This window comes from Chiloscyllium plagiosum, unplaced genomic scaffold, assembly GCF_037043375.1.
Source record: "Chiloscyllium plagiosum isolate Xiang-an unplaced genomic scaffold, Cpla_swu_hap1 HiC_scaffold_3, whole genome shotgun sequence".
Classification (NCBI taxonomy): domain Eukaryota; kingdom Metazoa; phylum Chordata; class Chondrichthyes; order Orectolobiformes; family Hemiscylliidae; genus Chiloscyllium; species Chiloscyllium plagiosum.
Window position 1 is genome coordinate 34,151,359 of NW_028270141.1, and position 22,485 is coordinate 34,173,843.

The 22,485-nt window shown below is 40.5% G+C and overlaps 1 pseudogene; it reads left to right on the plus strand.

The window, feature by feature from the left end:
• The window catches only part of LOC148150546 (uncharacterized), a 304,501-nt pseudogene that overhangs the window by 168,960 nt on the left and 113,056 nt on the right, over positions 1–22,485 (plus strand).

Sequence of the window (22,485 nt, forward strand, 5' to 3'; positions counted from 1 at the left end):
GCACAATTCTTCTTTGAGATGACACAAGAAGATTCACATTCTGCAACTCAAGGGAATTCAAATTTCCTCTAGTTTGCATGTGACAACACGAAATACAAAAAACAAAACTTGTTTATGGGCTCACTGGGAATGCTGAACAGCAGAAAGTTTCATGAGTATATTTACAATGTTGTTACAACCAATTCACTAAGGAGACTTCTTAATCTTTTCCACGATTCTACAACTGAAAGTAAGCACTTCTGTGAACTCCTGTGAACATAATTCATCAGAACGTACAGTGGTTCAAATCCCCCATCTGCTATTTTTGTCACATGAATGTTCAGTAAGACTCTAATAATCATGATTTAGAAAATAAATTGTAATCCATTGTTTAGAAACAACTCACAAAATAAGATCTAATTTTCTAAAGGAAGAAAACCTGAAAGCATAATTTAATTTCAGCTTTGAATACATTGCATTTACTTTTGTAGTGGATAATCTTTTCAGACCAGAACCAAGAAATTTCAAAAAATTACATGCGAGTCTTTCTCAACAGTGGGAGCAACAAAGTGGATCTTCCACTTATGTTCCTGCGGCTGAGGTGAAATTTTTGCAAGTAAGCAGTGAGAGGCCCAATAATGGGGATTATTATTATCAACTTCATTATTTCTTAATTTACCCCATTAATATCCATTCCTTATTCTACCACTTACAAAACAGGAATTAGATGCAGAGTATTCTGGGAAATGAAAGTTAACGTGGACACTTGATGACTCCAGCAAGCCTTCATTTTGGACCTGTCTCCAACACCTCCAGACATGTTCCACTGGGGGGTGTGACTGGATGTCCTCCACATCCACAGATGCTGGCATCTGAAATGTGGCACCCTTTCCACACAGTCATTTCCAATCTCCGATACGCTCACAGGACGTTTCTGCACTTCAGTGCTGTACATTGCTGGAATGTATTGCAATGCTGCTGACCTATTAAACCAGACTGTATTTCAGTGATGTTCACTTTGTCTCTTAGTACTCATTCTGTTTGTGCCATTCTGGAATGCTCACAGCATTCCTGTCCTCATGTCCTTTTAAGACTCGATTTCTCAGCTGCACTTTAAGTGTTACAGTATCTCGGTATTAGCTTACTGTGTAATGCAGGCACAACGCCAAGTTGGCAGCAGTCATCACTCAACGTGGTGGACACTATGTTGTACAGTACAGTGGCTATGTTAATTTCACATTACAGCATGTGCCAGTGCATGGCAAATATACTGCATGGGCTTTAACCATATCTCAAAGTTGAAGGAGAGATGTACTTAGTCAAGTCAAGGGAGGCTGGTAGCAGTCAGTAGCTCCGGGTGCAGTGAGTCAAGCACAACATCACAGGCCAGACCTGGGGCTTGTGCATGCTCAGTCATCTGCTTGTGGTGGTCAGGATCATACGGTTCACGTCACTGCTGTCTAGGAAATGGGCCAGGGTCAGTGCTGCAAGACCAATGCAATCTGTCTGGGGATTCACAGATCATTAGTCAGGAAGGTGAATGGTGATCAGGCAGCCGTCTGGTCATCAGTTCAACTGTCCATACAAATGGGTCAGGGCACGAGGAGTCCTGGGGGTCGGTGGAATGAATATCATTGGTAGGTATCTGGGGACACTGTTGAGATGCGGTCATGAGGGGACTGAAAACTGGGTATTGAAGACACCAGCCTGGGATGCAGAGAGAATAAGGAATGTGAATGTTAATATTTGATATTCATAAGGAGAAAATTCCACTAATGAATAGGAAGATGTGGAATATGTGGAGTTCAGTATGCAGCGCCTTTCATGATCTGTCAGTTGTTAAATGCAACCTATGAATAGGAAATGGCAGCCACTACGCCTGGCTAGGGCAGAGTCAATGGCTGCTTAATGGCCAAAAACATAAGTTCCACTTCTGAGTGATGGGAGACAACTTACAGGGCAATTGCATTCATCGCACATTTACAGAGTGCAGGTCAAAATCATTTAATCATATTACTGTGCTTGTGAAATCATGAGGTGTAAAACCATGTGGGGTGCAAATACAACCATATAGGGTGCAACCATGTGGGGTGCAAACCATGTGGGGTGGCACGGTGGCACAGTGGTTAGCACTGCTGCCTCACAGCGCCACAGACCCGGGTTCAATTCCCGCCTCAGGCGACTGACTGTGTGGAGTTTACAAGTTCTCCCCGTGTCTGCGCGGGTTTCCTCCGGGTGCTCTGGTTTCCTCCCACAGTCCAAAGATGTGCAGGTCAGGTGAATTGACCATGCTAAATTGCCCGTAGTGTTAGGTAAGGGGTAAATGTAGGGGTATGGTGGGTTGCGCTTTGGTGGGGCGGTGTGGACTTGTTGGGCCGAAGGGCCTGTTTCCACACTGTAAGTAATCTAATTTAAAGTCACAATGAATATTGACCATGTCATTGATGCTGAAAAGTTCTCAGATTGGCTACAAATAGACCATCAATGTATTAAACTTTTATGTGACTGGCTCATCTTGGGAACCTAGAGTCTACCTGCATGGGATCTCTCAGTGGGCCCTCGCACAAATGGATCAAGACTGTTATTTCTGCCAGATCACATTGCTTCATTTTACTTTCCCGTGATAAGGACAGTGCTGCAGCCTGAGCAGTAAAGTATATAGTATTGTATACCTGTGACTTTCTCCCAGTGTAGGATATAATCAAATTAGACCCATATTATACTGCAGTTGAGTTCATAAATAAAAGAAGCTTCCATTTCATCAATGTGAGAGTGATCTGTAATCATTGGTCCCACTTCTTGGAGGTTGGTGACTGGTACCCAGTGAGCTGACATGATTCCCACATCCTTGAACCCTCTTGTGTTCCTGTAGCATTCAAGAGTCTAGCTGCAATGCAGGGATGATTCCTGGGAGACAAAAGGCTATCCTCTGTGACTGTAGCTGATGACAACATTATACAACCACTGCCTGAGGTCCAGTGTAAATGCAAAACATCCCATCCTTCAATAAGAGCCATAGTGGGACAAGCAATAGGTGTCCAATAAATCAGGTTCCACTGCTTGGACTGACCTGGTGGAGCTTTGCTGTACACTCCAGAGAGCATGTGCTGCAAAATCTTTGAATACTGTGCTCCTCAATAATTGGAGCAAATGAGGAAGATATATGATGGATGCTGATGAACTAGGAAAGTGGGAGCAGCATTCCAAGGAGGAGGATGAGGATATTGTGCTGGAAGACCATAACAGAGTGTGGCTGCATTGGGCACTACAAACCCAGTAGGAGTTGGTCAGCATCCAGTTCCAGTAGATGAGAAGAGGGTGCAGTAATCATTCACTGCCTGTAAAATTGTTGTTGCTCGAAAGGTAAGCATCCCCCTCTAATCAAATTAAATGCAAATTTCTACTGTCTGTTTTCTATTCTCTGTTATGTTGCAGAATAAAAGTAAATGTTTTGAAGTACATAATAGCTTTCTTCGACATGATGGTCACACATTGATCAATGATGAGATGCTGAGCTATGGTGGGCATTGGATAAAAGTAGCAACGACATAGAAAGGTTTGTAAGATTGGATCAGGCTAAGGACCAGGGAGCTGTTTGGCCTGACATTTAAACAGCGACAGGTGGAAGGTGCAGTTTTATGTGAAAGTGTTAGCTGTGCCACCTAGCTGCAGTAAGAAGCATTGATTTGTGGCTTCCATGTCACTACTTTCATATTGAAGAACGACTCGGGACTGGCAGTATTACATAGCTGGCATTCTCAATATGGTGCCAACACTAGAGATGCCTTCATATGCTAGGTTACCCTGGCAGCAGTGAGCAGTTTTGCCAAGCGCAAGTGGGAGAATTGGGCTAGCATGGTACTTAACAGTCACCATCGGGCCATGGTAAGTAATTAATGATGTGAATTTGGGGCAATCATGCAAGAAAATATGTTAGGGCTCGTAAACAAAAACTCTTCAAGATATTTGATGAAGATGACACTTTGCTAAACGATGCTAATACTCAGCCCATTAGGTGAGATGCTTTGTGACATTAATGAAGGTTATTCTAAGGACCAAGCCCATATCTTCTTTACAAACCAAGCAAATGGGATGAGAAATTGTGTCAAATATTACCCAAGAAGAACTGATTTGGAGTTTACATGTACATGCAATGTGGTGTGAAACGTGATCATTTTTATAATCACCTCATAAAGTTGTGCTGGAGTTCAGAACAGCTAATCATTCAAGTGGAATACAGGTCATAAATTGCAACTCTTAAATGTGCAAATAAGCCCATTATCATTGCCATTGAGAATATTATAGCAAGGTGATGATTTCTGATGCTCAGCATGGTTACTGAACACAACATTTGAAAACATGCTGTTTCTGTGTAGCAAATAAGGAATTACTTTATCACCCAGAAGCAAGCCAGAGTGCTTTCATCTCTTCTGGTTTGAGGGAAGAAGAGGATCTATTAATTTCCCATTGACAGCAGTTTTGCATATATTTATCACAACGTGCTGTTGTATCACAATTGTATGGCACAAACACAGCATTCTGCCTCTGATTGTGTTGGAATACAGCTACACAATTGTGATTGATCAAGTGGAATACAATTTCACTATACAATAACATGTTCACAGAAATGTTGCATGCTGTGATAGATCTTCTGATGTTCTGCCCTTTTGCAAAAGAAAATATCTGGCTTCTTATTTTCATATGGATTAAGTAAGCACAATTTATACATTGTAGGGGCAAAGTTGATTTTAAAGATCCATTCCATGTTTCCAGTCTCTCACTTTCATTCTTTGTTTCCATTTGCACTTGGATACTTCAAGAAAAGGATGTGCCTGGGGTTCAGAGTTTAGCATCAGGAAGGAATTATGCAGAGCATCAGTGGACAACATGCTTTCAAAGCTGAAAAGTGGATTGCTTGCTTTTCATAACAGTGCACAGAAGAGAGATATGTCTATGAATCAGGTGACGGTAACAGCCCAACTTCCAGGAAAGAATGCTGGGAATTCACATCTCACTCCCAGGATGTGTTGGCCATGGAAGAACCCAACCACTAGTACATGCAAGCGAGCATGTTAGGGTAATGGTCTCCAGCCCTGTAAAATGGGAAGGGTTTGAGTATCCAGTTGTAAAATCCACTACACAAAGTTAGATCACATGGAATACAGGGAGAACTAACCATTTGGATACAGAACTGGCTCAATGTTGAAGACAGAGGGTGGTGGTGGAGGGTTGCTTTCCAGAGTGGGGGTCTGTCACCAGTGGTATGCCACAAAAATCGGTGCTGGTTCCACTGCTTTTCGTCATTTATATAAATGATTTCGATGTAAACATAGGAAGTATAGTTAGTAAATTTGCAGATGACATCAAAATTGGTGGTGTAGTGGACAGTGAAGAAGGTTACCTCAGATTACAATGAAATCTTAATCGATGGACCAATGGGCCAAGGAGTGGCAGATGGAATTTAATTTAGATAAATGTGAGGTGCTGCATTTTGGAAGGGAAATTCAGGGCAGGACTTATACACTTAATGGTAAGGTCCTAGGGAGTGTTGCTGAACAAAGAGACCTTGGAGTGCAGGTTTATAGTTCCTTGAAAGTGGAGTTGCATGCAGATAGGATAGTGAAGAAGGGCATTTGATATGTTTGCCTTTATTGTTCAGAGCACTGCGTATAAGAGTTGGAGGTCATGTTGTGGCTGTACAGGACATTGGTAAGGCCACTTTTGGAATATTGCATGCAATTCTGGCCGCCTTCCTAGCAGAAGGATGTTGTGAAATTTGAAAGGGTTCAGAAAAGATTTACAAGGATTTTGTCAGGGTTATAGAGTTTGAGCTATAGAGAGAAGCTGAATAGATTGGGGATGTTTTCCCTGAAGTTTCCGACGCTGATGGGTGACCTTATAGACGTTTATGAAATCATAAGGGACATTGATAAGGTGAAAAGCCAAGATCTTTTCCCCAGAGTAGGCGAGTCCAGAACTAGAGGGCATAGGTTTACGGTGAGAGGGGAAGTATTTAAAAGAGACCTAAGAGACAATTTTTTCACGCAGAAGGTGGTGCGTGTATGGAATGAGCTTCACAAGGAAGTGGTGGAGGCTAGTACAATTGCAACACTTAAAGTGCATCTGGGTGCATTCATGAAGAAGAAAAGTTTTGAGAGATATGGGCCAAATGCTGGTAAATGGGATTAGATTAATTTAGGATATCTGGTCAGCATGGACGAGTTGTATGGGGGGGTCCATTGCCGTGCTGTATATCTCTCTGACTTTATGGCTCTAAGCAGGCACAGTGATTGTTAGATCCACCTTGGGGGTCTCAGCTCAGAACGTAGCTGAAAGCCCTAAATTAGATTGATTTAGTTTGACAGCAAACCAATTTGCAGACACCATCCTTCCCTCTCTGTCATTCCCAAAAGTATCCCTGGTCTCTTGAGACTTGCAAGCCCTCAAAGATTTTTGACCAATTCTCTGTCTCTGCTTCTCATGAATTGCTGTATGATCGATCCCTCTGGGTAAAACAAATTTCTTCTAAATGCTTCTTTATTTTTCCAATAAGAATGCTAATTAAATCTGCTGGATGTCAACTTTTCCACTTCTTGCCCTCTCAAGCCTTTTGTAAGTACTGCAGTTTTTTACATTACTTAAAATGTGCACACTAGATTCGCAACAGCACTTTCTTGACACCTCACGGTTTTTTAAATGATCTTGGGGCTGACATTCTGCTTTGAGAATTTTAATTTAAATATAGGTACAGTATGTGAGATAAAATGGCACAGTGTAGGAAGAAAATGCTAATAAGATATTCATGCTGATTCACTAGCAATTCACAGTTAGTGCTTCTCGAGCAATTGCTGCCCTACGGAAAATGGATTCATGAAATTTAGCATTTATTCAAACCATTATTGAAGGAATTGTGTAACATTCCATGGCTGCACAGTCAAATCAAGAAGTAATGATTCTACTCTGGTTAAAGCTGCTATTCGCAAGTTTAATGAATAGGAGGATTTTGAAGAACACCAAAGGCACAGGGTAATTCATAGATTATGCAGCATGATTCCTATAATTTACACTCTTGTGGATTTCATTGAGTAGAAACACTGTTTTGAGCAGTGAAAGCATGTAGTGACTTGTGTGCACAGTGCCTTTTCATCCATCTTTGTCAATAGAGACATGGGGTTTGATGTCTGCACCACCAAAGCCATCACTTATAGAGCACTCATCAGGCCACTAAGTTTCCATTCACCCCATAATCCTGGGTGCTGAAAAGGGCATGAGATATATTGGAATACATCCCATTAACAGCAGACAAGTGTGCTAACTTGATCTTTATGTTCCACAAGAGTCTACTTCATGTCACCCAATCAATATATATCTTTTTATTCCATTCTCACTTCTGTACTTATCTAGTTTCCTCTTGGAGAAAGTGTGGACTGCAGATGCTGATGAAGGCCTCATTCCTGATGAAGGGCTTATGCTCAAAACATTGATTCTCCTGCTCCTCAGATGCTAACTGAGCTGCTGTGCATTTCCAGCACCACACTCTCGACTCATTTCCTCTTGAATGGATTGCTGGCAAAGGTTTTCCACTCTCTGACACCCAGGAAATTTGAACTAAGGAGGACCTGGGTTATTTAGCATCTGAAGCCATCCAAAAAAAGTCCCCAGTTCTGAGTTAAAGTCAAAGATTTTGCAAGGTTCTGACTTACTTCATCGAGTCACAGAGTTATACAGCATAAATCAGGTCATTGGCCAATTATGTTTATGCCAACCAATGAACGTTAAACTGTACTGATCCCAATTACCTCCTCTTAGGCCATAGCCTACTATGCACTAGCATTTTAAACACTCATCCAGATGCTTCTTAAATCTTCCCTGAATAGTCACCCAGGAAAAGTTAGAGGGATTAAAACCTGGTCAAATTTCTGGCGAACTGCAAAAACTGAATTAATTCCTGAATTAATTCACCACTGACTCCCCCAGTGCAATCAACATAATGACTCTTCACATTATGTTGAACAGAGACACCTTAACAGAATCTCCATACCCATCCCCAGTGATATCGGACCCTGAGCCCTCGTAGACACCCACCTCCCCTGCACCCCCACCAATGCACCAAATAGATTCCCTCTCCCTTCACTCATCCAGGGAGCCTATCCATTAAACCACCTGCCATCCTACCTGTTACCTACCCACTGTCCAAACACCTCCATCTTCCATTTACCTTCTCTCAACAGCTCTTGTCAAAATGCTTTTGGGACTCAAAACATTTTACTTATTGGGAAAAGCAGCTATTGACATAAAATAGGAAATGCTGTCAGTGACAATTCAGTCCAATGCTATCTGCATGGTTTGTTGGAATGCTTCTGTTTGCGATGGATCCCATATTGGAGATCCAGCCAGAAAGATCCTGAAAGGCTCATTGGACAACTATTTGTCTGCTCTGGGTCAGAGATAGGAATTATAAGCCATGAGCTGAATGTTATCAGAGATCAAATGAAGTGTCATTTTTGTCGCATGTCATAGAGGGTTTCTCTGCGCAGGGCCGACTGAGTTTTTTTTAGATTAGATTCCCTACAGTGTGAAAACAGGCCCTTCAGCCCAACAAGTCCACACCAACCCTCTGAAGAATAACACACCCAGACCCATTCCCCTCCATTTACCCATTCACCTAACACTACGGGCAATTTAGCATGGCCAATTCACCTAACCTGCACATTTTTGGACTGTGGGAGGAAATCGGAGCACCCGGAGGAAACCCACGCAGACATGGGGAAAATGTGCAAACTCCACACAGACAGTTGCCTGAGGCGGGAATTGAACCCGGGTCTTTGCTGCTGTGAGGCAGCAGTGCTAACCACTGTGCCAGTGCTCTTGACTCAAGCAAGCTTCATTAGCCAGGCACCAGTCCCTTTGGCACCCTGGTTGTCCCATTCACAATAGGCAGATGCCAAAAACACTGGCATCAGTGCCATTTTTAATTACCAACCATACAGTCAGTCAAGAATTGGCAGTCTGAGTTGGCCTTCACCAGGCATCAGCAATCATATACCAATGCTTCTTGAGACACACAGTTGACACTCTATTCATATACAACTATGCGTTCCTACATCTAACCATTGTTTAAGCACCAAGCCAGACAGCTTGCCTACCCTTAGCCATTTCATTTTACAGCCATGTCTCAGTTACTGCTCTTCTTTCCAATGCCCACGTGACCCATTTATCATTATTCACTATGGGTCCATCACATACAGGAAGGCTTCAAACACATTAAATCGTGCACTTTAATTCAGCAACAGCAAAAGGAAGGGAAAAGCATACAAATAAAAATTGCATTTAATTCTCAGAACAGAAATGGCCTGCGTGCCTTTCAAGCAACAGTGATGATAACCCTTCTGTGGATGGATGCAGCAGTTCCACTTGCAACGAACCTGCACAAGCAACTAAGAAACAAGTGCTTTGGGAGGTCCTGACGTTATGAATGATATTAGTAATAGAAGTAGTCAGCATTCACGTTACTTTCAGATAACATATTCCTCCCCACAGTGGGACATGGAGGACTTTGACAGAGAGGGCCATGTAATGGCCTTAGATGGTACTTTGACACAGGAATACAGTGATGAAAGCAGCACCAGTCATATCATAGAGAGACAGTGAGACATTGTGAGTGCTGCATGAATACTGAGTCTTTGTGCTTCAGAAAGGCAATATTGCATATAAGATCATGTTGCAGAACACAATGCTTCAACATGAGAATGTATCAGTTTGGTGCCCCTATATATTGACTTTGTGGCTTTTATAGGGAAGTTAGAAACATCCTCTCTATGTCTACCCTGTTAAAAACCTTCATACTTACGAAGACCTCCATCAGGTCACCTCTTGGTCCTCCCTATTATATCAGAGGTGAGTTCTTCAGCCTATTCTGATAATCGAAACATGTCGAATTGGGGTGTCCTTGTAAACTTTATTTGAATTTTTTCCTGAATTCTGTATAATATTTGACCCTTAATCTAATATTGTAGTAAAAACATTGGATAATATTTAGTCCAGGTAATGGAAGCCTTGTTAGCTGGCTGGAGAGCCATCAAGAGCCCATGTTGTTTCTGTAATGGAAAGCTGGTATGTTAGCTTCTATGGCACTGAAATGGCCACCCGAGCCTTCCCAGTATTCAGGATCCTGAAATCGATACCCCAAAACCCTTTCTATACAGAGTTGTCAGCCAATCAGAGGCTGTCAGCTTTCCATTGCAGGCAACACCATGGAGAATAGGAACAGAAGTCAACGATGACGGTGGGGGGGGGGGGGGTGGAATATTTGGGTCACAAGATAGGAGGTGGGATGCAAAGACAGGATGCTAACTTTCAACAACCACCTCACCACTGGCACCAACTCTTCACTTGCCGATATGCTCAATAAAGCATTGCTTTTGACTGTTGTCCACAAGGAACCCATAATTAAACCCGACAAGCTTGAAATTGTTCACTTTTGAGGGCATTAATTAGTACCCAGGCAGGAAAGTGTCTTCACATCCAATCTTACAACTAGGAGCATTATATTCTCCCAGTTTCTTCTATTACTTTGTTAATGATGGGAGCTTACAATATGCGCAGTTTCTGCTTCAATTTTTATTTGTAACAGTGGCTCCACTTCAAAAGCACTTTTATGGCTGTATAGTGTTCTGGGAGATCCTGAGGTTATGAAAGGCATTATATAAATGCAAGTATTTCTTTTTTTCCTTCTTTCATAAGAAACTTTACCAAAGCGTAACTGCTCTTTAATTGAATTCATCTTGAATTGAAGCCCTGCATTTGGCTTATGTTTTCTTTGTCAATGTCAGCCTTCATTGCCTCTTCTAATATTTTTATTTCAAACCTTACCCCGGGTCTATTGTTTTGAAGATGTAGGCATACTGTACCTTTAAGAGAGTTAAAAGCTAACAGTGACAGCACCAAGTGTTCTCAATAAGACACAATGTAACATGTGGTCCAGCTACTGGGCATGGTGGCTCAGTGGTTAGCACTGCAGCCTCACAGCACCAGAGACCCAGGTTTGATTCTATCCTCGGGTGATTGTGTGGAGTTTGCACTTTCTCCCTGTGTCTGCTTGGGTTTCCTCCAGCTGCTCCAGTTTCCTCCCACAGTCCAAAAATGTGCAGGATTAGTGAATTGACCACGGTAAATTGCCCATAGTGTTAGATGCATTAATCATAGGGAAGTAGGTCTGGGTGGGTTACTCTTCGGAGGGTCGGTATGGACATGTTGGGCTGAAGGGCCTGTTTCCACATTGTAGGGAATCAAATCTAGTCTACTGGGGTAGCTGGTTGCCTGGAAATGACAAAACAGATTCAAATTAGAGCAATCAGTTTAAATTATGCCCCCAAAAATACCAAATTCCAATCAAGTTTGACTTGAGTATATGGACAATTTTAAAAGCCAATGACACAAAGCCAATGGGGTATAAGACTGGGGAAAATTGAAAAGTTGGGAGGAGAACTTTAAATAGTTCTTGGGCACTCAAATGTTCACAGATTATTGCATGAGATGAATCTTTTCTGTGTTGTTGGTTTTAAATTAAGCAGGAGGGTTTACCCCATGTTGTAACACTATTCTCTTTACAATTAATTTAGCCTCTTCTTTTCCAAAGAATAAGTGGTCTCCTTATTCTTCCAAACCAAGTTGCACCACTTAGAGTCATAGTCATAGAGTCATGCAGCATAGAAACAGACCTTTGGTTTAACTAGTCCATGCTGACCATGTTCTCAAAGTGAACTAGCCCACCTGTCTGCATTTGGCTCATATCTTTCCAAACCTTCCTTATTCATGTACTTATGCAAATATCATTTAAATTTTATAACAGTACTGCATCCACCACTTTCTCTGGCAGTTCATTCCACATACTAACCACTCTATGTAAAAAAGTTGTCCCTCATGTCCTTTTCAAATCATTCTCCTCTCACCTTAAAACTATGTCCCCGAGTTTTGAACACTGCACCCTAGGGAAAAAAAAAACTTTGTTATTCACCTTATCTATGCTCTTCATGATTTTATAAACTTCTATAAGGCCACCTCTCAAACTCCTATGCTTCAGTGAAAAATATCCCAGGTTTTTTTTGTAATTCAAACCCTACATTCCTAGCAACATCCTGGTAAATCTTTTCTGAGCCCTCTCCCATTTAGTAATGTCCATCCTACAACAGAGTGAGCAGAATTGCACACAGTACTCCAGAAGATACTTCACCAACGTTCTGTGCAACCTCAACATGATGTCTCAACTGTTATACTCAAATGTCTGAGCAATGAAAGCAAGCATGCTAAACATCTTCTTAACCATTCTGTGTACCTGTGTACTTGTGGGTGGCACGGTGGCACGGTGGCACAGTGGCTAGCACTGCTGCCTCACAGCGCCAGAGACCCGGGTTCACTTCCCGCCTCAGGCGACTGACTGTGTGGAGTTTGCACATTCTCCCCGTGTCTGCGTGGGTTTCCTCCGGGTGCTCTGGTTTCCTCCCACAGTCATAAAGATGTGCGGGTCAGGTGGATTGGCGATGCTAAATTGCCCGTAGTGTTAGGTTAAAGGGGTAAATGTAGGGGTATGGGTGGGTTGCACTTCAGCGGGTCGGTGTGGACTTGTTGGGCCGAAGGGCCTGTTTCCACACTGTAAGTAATCTAATCTAAAAAAAAATTTCAAAAAGTTATGTTCATGAACGCCAAGGTAACACTGTTCGACAACACTACTCAGGGCCCGACCATTAATTGTATAAGTCCTATCCTTGTTTATTTTACCAAAAATACAATACCTTACATTTATCCAAATTAAACTCCATCTGCCATTCTCCAGTCCATAGACCCAAATTGTTCAAGATCTCTTTGTAATCTTAGATAATCTTTTCCACAGTACCACTTATTTTGTTGTTACCTGCAAACTTACTATGTCTCCTATATTTTTATCCAAATCATTTAGATCAATGACAAACAAAAGTGGATCCAGTACTGATCCCTGTGGTCACAGGCTTCCAGTCCAAATTACAACTCTTCACCATCACCCTCTGGGTCCTACTATAAAGCCAATTTTGTATCCAGTTGGCAAGCTCACCCTGAATCTCATGTGATCTAACTTTACTAATTGGTCTACCATGCAGAAACTTATCCAAAGCTTCACTAAAATTCATGTAAACAACTTCCAATCCTTTGCCCTCATCAATCATTTTGGTTACTTCCTCAAAAAACTCAATCAAATTTGTGAGACACGATTTCCCTTGCACAAACTCGTGCTGACTATCCTTAATCTGTCCTTGCCTCTCCAAATGCCTGTAAATCTTATTTTTCAGAATCATCTTCAACAACTTATCCAACACTGTTGTCAGACTCACAGGTCTACAGTTCCCAGACTTCACTTGCAAGCCTCTCTTAAATAAAAGCACATCATTAGCTGCCCTCACTTCATAAACGCCTCATGCTTAATTCTGAGCAGGGCACTTTGATATCATTGCAGGAGGGCTGGGAAATGAGGGGAAGGAGTTATAGAGCCATGGGTAGCTTCACTCATTATCAATTCTTTCCTCCCTAGTTCACATTGTCAAGCAATAAACATCGCTCACTAGCTGCTATGATGACACGGATGCCCTGTAGAAAGTGTGTGTATATTTTGAGCCGGCATTGGACTAAAAATCCAGCAGTTTCAGACTGTCAGCTTTGGGCATTTTCAGATCAAGAACCAGCCTGAAAAGCTCTTTCTTGAGATTTATACGACAAAAGGAAATAAAAACATGCTGGTGGCACAACTGGGCACATCTCTGACACACATACAGCCAAAAGTTATCAAATTTGTGAATATTAAAACAGAACAGAGCTATTGTAGGTGGGGAAACATTTTAAATACCTTGTGTTGTGAGATATATCATTGCTGGATCTTTGGTTCTTTGAATTCAAGCTGCAAATACTAATGTAATCTATCTTGTATAAAAACACACAAAGAATTGGGCATGCAAACTGAGATAGAGATATTTATATGTGCATTTCATATAATTAGGACTAAATTTAATTGAAATTAAAATGTGGAAATGTAAGATTGATTATATTTTTTTAGTCACTTGATAATCCTGGCTTTTAAACAGCTCTGAATTAAAATGCTATAAATTCATGTGAAAGTATTGTTCTTCTGTGACCTGTGGCATTTCCTCTTCTCCATTCCCCAAAATGTTTATTGTGGGCACTTGATCAGCTTTTGTCCAGCACATTATTTTTAGCATCAGGCAACTACAAGCTGTTTATTTGGATGTGGTTACATTAAAAAATGAGAAAATTCACATTGATTAAACAAATTAATTTTCAGATTTTCTTTGCGGACAATCTTTCTTGGCAACTAGTCAGGCTGCAATTGTCCAGTGACAAATCAATCAGCCCTTCAACCTCTGAACTACTTATTCTGCATCACTAACTCTACTGATTGAATTTACTTTGTGGAGTCCTTGGTATAAACTGATTTCAAATCCATAGCTCAAGGCTTTATCCTTGTACTCAGGAAATGCTGAACGTAATTAATCCAGCTTGTAAGTAAAGGAGTTAATTCACTTCAGTTTAAAAATGCCCTTAATGCTTTAGTTTACATGAATGTGTCGGTTTTATTTGCCTACAGTTTCAGATATAAGTGCATTTTAATCAAAGAATAAAAGTAATTAATAGTTGATGCCCTTTACAGCAGGAAATAACATTGGTTTTTTTGACAACCCCCAAGATGGCGCTCAAAATAATCTCAACCATTGAGAAATTTGCAGTTGGGGCTTGGTCAAGCAGGTAGGTCAAGAGCATTCTGTCTGCTGGATTTAACAAGCCCCACACCACCTCCTCTGCCCTTCAAACCGGCCAGTGTTATGTGGTATGCCGAGTACGTTGTATTATGTTTAGCACATGGATATCTATTACGTCAGTCCAGCTCAATCCTGATTCGGAGGTGCCAGTGTTGAACTGGAGTGCACTGGAGTTAAAAATCACACAACAGCAGGTTATAGTCCAACAGGTTTATTTGGAAACACTAGCTTTTGGAGCGCTGCTCCTTCATCAGGTGGTTGTGGAGTATAAGATCGTATAATTTTTAAATTCTGTGTCATACGATCTTATACTCTACAACCACCTGATGGCGGAGCAGTTCAATACTGGTTCTTTCAATAAAGCGATGCAGCATGAAGACACTAGGAATGTGAAAGTCTTCACAAGTTGCAGAAGCACAGTGGCATGGTGGTTAGCACTGCTGCCTTACAGCACCAGAGACCTGGGTTCAATTCCCACCTCAGGCAACTGTCTGTGTGAAGTTTGCACATTCACCCTGTGTCTGTGTGGGTTTCCTCCCACTGTCCAAAAATGTGCAGATTAGGAGAATTGGCCATGCTAAATTGCCTGTAGTGTTAGGGCTAGGTTGTTCTTTGGAGGGTTGGCGTGGATTTATTGGGCCGAAGCGTCTGTTTTCCACACTTTAAGTAATCTAAACTGCTCAAACCCATTGCTATTTTGACAACAAAGCCAGGTTCCTAAATTTCCTCATTAATATAGGACATTTTGAACAGAAACTACAACTGTCAATGTTCCCTCCCTTCTCAGCAGAATAAAATCACTCTATACTGGAGACTCCAGAGGGTTTCTTTTCAGTTGTTACAGTGTTCTTTGTCAGAATTGAGATGCCTTTCTTAACAAATGCGAATCTTATTGATGTATTTAAAACATGAGTCTGTCAGACACATTCACCAGTTGTGTTCAGCAAAGTACTGACATGTTCAATACATTTCACATTAGCTGTATTTTTTTTTAAATTGTTTCCTTGATAGTCCAGCAATTGCCTCACAGCAGAATTGTTTTAATTCTTGTATTATTAACCCTGAAATTCCAATAACAACTAGCTAAGGCAAATGTTGCAGTTTGCAGTGCATTAGATACCAGTACAATGACAATGACCCAGAATTTGCTGGAGCAGGGTATCTTGCTGGACATCATATCAGTTAAACTTTTTCCTTATTCTTGAAGTATTTACAGAAGACGACCCATACGTTGCCTGGTCGTGTAAACTGATAATTGTATAATCAGGACATGAATGTTGGGATCAACTTTCAATATCCTTGACCATTGAGTTATATGGATTGAAAAAGAAACAGCAGAATGATCAACAAGGAGGAGGAATCAGACTCAAATCAGGTGGAGAAACTGAGACAACAATAGAAAGTAAGGTTGAATTGAGAGAGAGAGAGAAGCGACCGGAAGAAGAGGCAAGAAAGGCATTTTAAAAATTAAAACACAGTATTTAAAACATCTAAGGGCAACTTAAACCTATAAAAATGAGATTATGTGGTTTAAATTGATCACTCTCTGACAAGGTTGGTGAATTGACATTGCAGGGACATAGATCTCCACATTAAAAATGTATTTATGCTGTTACGTACTGGGTCTAACATTCAGTGAGGTTGATTTAAAATTCATGAGCAAATAGAGCAACCTTTGAAGACTGTCACAATAACAGGTTGTTTCTTTGCAAAGATAACAAGACAGCAAGGACAAAACTTCTGACAACTTATGCAGATTTGCAATTTATAATGTACATCTTCCAAACCACAGATTGAAACATAGAATCCCCTCATTGAGGAAAGAGGCCATTCAGTCCATCCCAACCCTCCAAAGAGCATTCCACCCCTTGCCCTATCGTCCTCCATTTGCTTTGACTATTCCACCCAACTTGCATAACTCTAGACAGTACAGCAATTTAACATGGACAATTCACCTAATCGGCACATCTTTAGACTATGGGAGGAAACTAGAGCACCTGGAAGAAGCTCATGCAGAAGCGGAATGAACGTTTTTCGCTGCAAACTCCACATGTGGAATTGAACCCAGGCCCTTGGTGCTGTGAGACAGCAGTGCTCACCACTGAACCACATGTTGCCCCTGCTAGATGATTGCTAGATGTTTTACATAATGCAAGTTCCCTGACAAGCCATTATAACCTGGAACTATATAGTTATTTCTTCACTGTTGCTAGGACAAAATCCTAGTAGTCCTTTCCTAACAGCGTTCTGGATGCACCTACACTTCATGGATTGAAATGGTTCCAGAAGACAGCTCTCCATCACACTGTCAATCAGATGGTCACTACATGCTGGCCTAGCCAGAAATATCAACATCCAGTGAAAGAATGTTTAAACAGTAAGGATGATCAGCATTCTGAAACTCATTGTCATGTTGGCCACCCAATCCTGGAGGCCACAGTTCAAAATTATCGAAGCTCCCATTTAGGACAGAGCTAAGGAGATGTCTTGTTTCAGAGATCCATATTTCTGTAATGTTCTTTCTCAAAAAGACATTCAGGCTGGATCATTGACTTCCTGCAAGGTCAAGTTGGACAGATTTACCATCAATGGATGAATAAAGGTAAGGACAGGAAGTGGAATTAATGCCTTACTTGGATCAGCTATTATCTTACTGAGTGGCAGAGTGGGTTTGTTCAGTGGAACAGCTCCTCCTATTCCTTTCAAGTAAAGATACTTAAGCTTACACAATAAATCAGAAATTGCTGGAAAAAATCAGCAAGTCTGGCAGCATCTGAGGAGACAAAACAGAGGTAATATCTCAGACCCAGTGATCTCTCTTCAGACTTCAAGCCAGGAAATGAAGATAACAACATTTACATTAAATTTTAAAGAAATAAATGGGAGGAAAATCAGGTTTGAAAGACTGGAAGATTTACTCTTTTATCCATGTTCCTAACTGATAATATTTAATAATGGGGCTACATTTTCACTTTAATCTCTCTTTTAGGAATATCAGAACAGGTATTAGCCATTATTAGCCGGCAGATAGCAAGTGTGCTATGAATACAGAAAAGAGATAAAGTGCTTGTTATTTTGGTGCAATGATAACAACCTTTCTCTCAATGTTGGTAAAACAAACCAAATGATCATTGACTTCAGAAAGAAAGAAGGAAAATACACCTCCATCTCCATCAACGGAGCTGAGGTTGAGAGGGTGGAGAGTATCAAGTTCCTAGGAGTGACGATAACTGACAACCTCTCCTGGATTTCCCATGTAGTTGTAATGGTCAAAAGGCACAAAAACACCTCTTCTTCCTTAGGCAGCTCAGGAAATTCAGCATGTCCATAACGATCCCCACCAACATTTACAGATCCATCATTGAACCCACACTATCCAGGTGCATAACCACCTGGCACGGAAACTGCTCTGCCCAGGACCGTAGGAAACTACAGAAGGTTGTGTGCACAACCCAGACCATCACAGAAGCCAACCTCCCATTCATGGACTCTATTTACATTTCTCATTGCAGTGGAAAGGCTGATAACATCATCAAAGACCCCTCCCACCCTGGAAATGCTCCCCTACTACCTCTTCCATCAGGCAGAAGATATAGAAACTTGAACGCGCACACCACAACACACAAGAACAGCTTCTTCCCTGCTGCTTTTAGACTGATGAATGCGCTCTCTAATTTCAAATAATGGTGACCTTGTTCATGTACCTCCTGTGTAGTATAACCTGCATGCCTCACTCTGTCTAAGCACCCTATAATCTGTATGTCCTTGAATACTATGATTTGCCTGTACTCCGCACAAAACAAAACTTTTGACTGTACTTAGATACATGTGATGACAATCAATCAAACCAAATCAAGTCTGTCCCATCATTCAATGAGATCATGGCTGATCTGCAATCTAACTCTATATTTCTGTTGATTTTCTCCAGCAAATGGCTCTGCTTCAAAATAGAAATTTTGATTCAATCATTACCTATTAATGTTTTGCCATTTTCAACCATGTCAGCATCCATATCTGCTGTATAAATCTGGCAAAATTATATACAAGTAAGATTAGTAGAAATATAATGACTGCGAATCTAAAATTATTTATAAGTGCAACTTTGTACAGCAAAGTCAAAGAAAAGTAGCATAAATAAGTCACAAATAAATCTGCTGCATTTCAGATTGTTCATCTTATTAGACTAGATTCCATCTTCAGCCTTATGTTCTGAAGAAGGGTCACTGTTAACTCTGCTTTCTCTCCACAGATATTGCCAGACCTAGTGTATTTTTCCAAGAATTTCTGTTTTAGTTTTAGATTTCCAGCGTCCGCAGTTTTAAAAATTTTTTTTGTTTGACTGATACTTACTTACTGCTTTTCAATATCTTAGGTGTCCAATGTGCTTTATAGTCAATTAAGTGCTTTTGTACAATAATCACTATATTAGACAGTGGGCTCCAGCAGCAATAAGATAAGAGATAAGGAATGCAGTTTGATGACTTATTTGAGGGATAAGAAGACTTTCCTGAAGTCTTTTGAATAGTTCCACGTGTTATTTAAATCTGCTCTGGGGTTACGTTCCATGTAAAAGATGACACTTCGAGCAGTGCCGAACTCTGAAGACATTGCTCTGAAAAATCAGGTGAGATTATGTTCTCAAGACTCAGGTGTGAGGCATGGCTGAAACTGAAGTTACCATGAGGCTGAAGCTGGAATCTAGAGTTAAGGTGATTAAATATCGTCAATTAGCAGCATGAGAACAGGAGTATACCATGCAGTCCTTCAGTCCTGATTTCCATCTTATTTATTTGCTTCAAACTTAGAGTAAATACCACTATCTTGATTTCCTGCCTTCTATCATACTTACCTGATGTGACATATGGGAAAGTAATAAGTAAAATTACCTTTACTGAATTGATCTGTACAACATTGCTTTCTATGATTCAATGTCAAAAGACACAGAAATAATAGGATGGGGAAAGAAGGTCAGGACAGAATTTAACCTCAGTGTTTGCAGTATCACATGACAGTTGTCACATGATAGCTGACTGTTGGTGTCTATGAAATCATGAGACGCATAGATAAGGTAGATAGCAGACAGCTTTTCCCCATGATAGAGGAGTCTAAAACTAGAGGGCATAGGTTTAAGGTGAGAGGGGGGAAACACAAAAGGGTCCAGAAGGGCAATTATTTCACACAGAGAGTGATGCACATCTGGAGTGGGCTGCCAGAGATAGTTGTGCAGGTGACTACAATTTTGTCATTTAAGCAATGCTTGGGCAAGTATGTGAATAGGAAAGGTATGGAGGGAACCAAATGCAGGCCAAAGGAACTAGATTAATTAGTGAAAACTGGGCAGCATGGACAAGTTGGGCCAAGGGGCCTGTTCCCATGCTGTAAACCTCTATGACTTCTATAACTCTACCCAATAAGAATATTCTATTTTAAGGAAGGGATTTCAGTCTCTCACTCTCAATGGGGATATTCTATTTTAAAGAAGGAATTTCAGTCCTGCATTTGGTCCATATCCCTCCATACCGTTCCCATTCATGTATCTGTCCAAGCATTTCTTAAATGACAAAATTGTAGTCACCTCCACAACTACCTCTGGCAGCCCACTCCAGACATGTACCGCCCTCTGTGTGAAATAATTGCCCTTCTGGACCCTGATGTTGTGTGATTTTTAACTCAATATTAGAAGAAAATCATCAAAATGTGAGGTACCCAAAATGAAACAACCAGCATTCAATGGTTTACCAAACAGTGCTGACATTACTTAAGAAAAAAGACCGAAAGGAGATACTTCAAGATTAAGTCTTTCCCATGACAACTACTGAGGAATTCACAACCTCCAGTTGGCCATTTAGTCAAATGAATAAATGAAAAATCAAGGCCTGTATGCTTATGCTTTCCTGAGTAGCAGCATATCTGCTTGCAACAAGAGGATCAGAAAAATAAAATTGGTTAGCAACCAGGATAATTATGAAAAAGCATTTTTTCATTTTCAATGACATTGAGTCAATCTTTAGGAATTATGAAATATTTCTAGCTGTGCTGTAGCTTCTTAAAGTTAGAATATTAGTTTGTTTAAAAATATTTCAAATATATTGAACCAAAAGAACCGCGGATGCTGTAAATCAGAAACTAAAACAGAAATTGCTGGAAAAGCTCAGCAGGTCTAGTAGTATCTGTAGAGAGGAATCCGAGTTTCCGGTCAAGTGACCCTTCTTCAGAACTCTAGTTCCAGTGACTCTGAAACATTAACTCTGCTGAGCTTTTCCAAAAATTTCTGCTTTTGTTTCTGTAAATATATCCTCTGCGCAGTATTTAAAAGAAAAGCATACTTATGTAAAATGTATTTATCCTTACAAGTTGCACATACAGAGTACAGAGGAAATCTGCCCTTCCATGTATTCTTAAGTTACACATAAATAAACTGGGCAAATCAAAAATAACGCACTGCAACGGACCAAAATAAATTGATGAGACTGCTTTTTAAAAAGCTGCTACCAGAGTTGAATGTTTAATTATATTACATTTCAGGCCATTCATGATTCAGAGAAGACGACCAATTGGCACTTAACAACTAGTGACATTTGTACTGTTGAACACAAATCGGGTAAAAGAATTCCACTGAGCAATGTGGATGACAGGAAACACCGTAGACCTGAGTGCAAGCAACACATGGTAGGGAACTGTCCTTGAACCTTTTCCTGACTACAATTATGATAGCTTGCAGTTTAGTGAACTAACATTTCCCATTTATACTCATTAGCCGGTTTGGAAATGTTAAAGGATGATTGTTCCACGTGGTATCTTTTTCTCTGAATGTTACCAAAGTGATGACATGAAACACATATTTCAGCATGTACCATTCTGCTATTCATCAAAGGTTAGTTAAACTCAGTGATGATAGATTCTTTTATCCATGGCTGTAAAAACAAGAGCTTTGGCCATTGATGTACATTAGATGGCCCCCTCCCCCATGCCCCACCCCTCCATTTGAAGGAGCTGTCATTTCAAATATAACTAATATAACATTCAAATCCACAGTGATAATCGACAAAAAACTGAATACTCTGTCCAAAATGCCATTCAAACACAACTCAAGTATTCTCATTATTCATTCAGTACAACTGATTTGTATTATAATTGGAGAGTCACAGACCAATTAAAATATGCTACCTGGTGTGTGTCACACACTCATTTTAAGAGCATAATCATTTAAATAAACCTGCAGTTCATTAAAAAGGAGTATGGAAAATAAATATGCATATCTAATGCATTCAGCTTTATAAAATATTGGTTCCATTTTGGTTCCCTCTATTTAACAATTCTGTTGTCTTTGTGCAAAATGTGTAAAATGGTTCAGTGTTGTGCTTGTTTTTATTTATAAGCTGGAGGTCTTATCCATTTCTTTTCTTACACATTTCCTTATTTCATAAAGCTGAATATTAATTCATCGTCATTCCCACATTTAAAGGCCTAATTTCTAATCTAACCTTTAAAAGCAGATTGGTGCATGAATTACCATAATTGAGGACGTAGTTTATTTTTATCATTAGAATAGGCCATTCCTCACAACTGACCACTTTGGATGCACATCAATATGCGTCAGCGTCTTTTACAAATAAATCTGTTGGACTATAAACTAGTGTTGTCTGATTTTGAACTTTGAGAAAGTGAGGACTGCAGATGCTGGGGATCAGAGCTTAAAAATGTG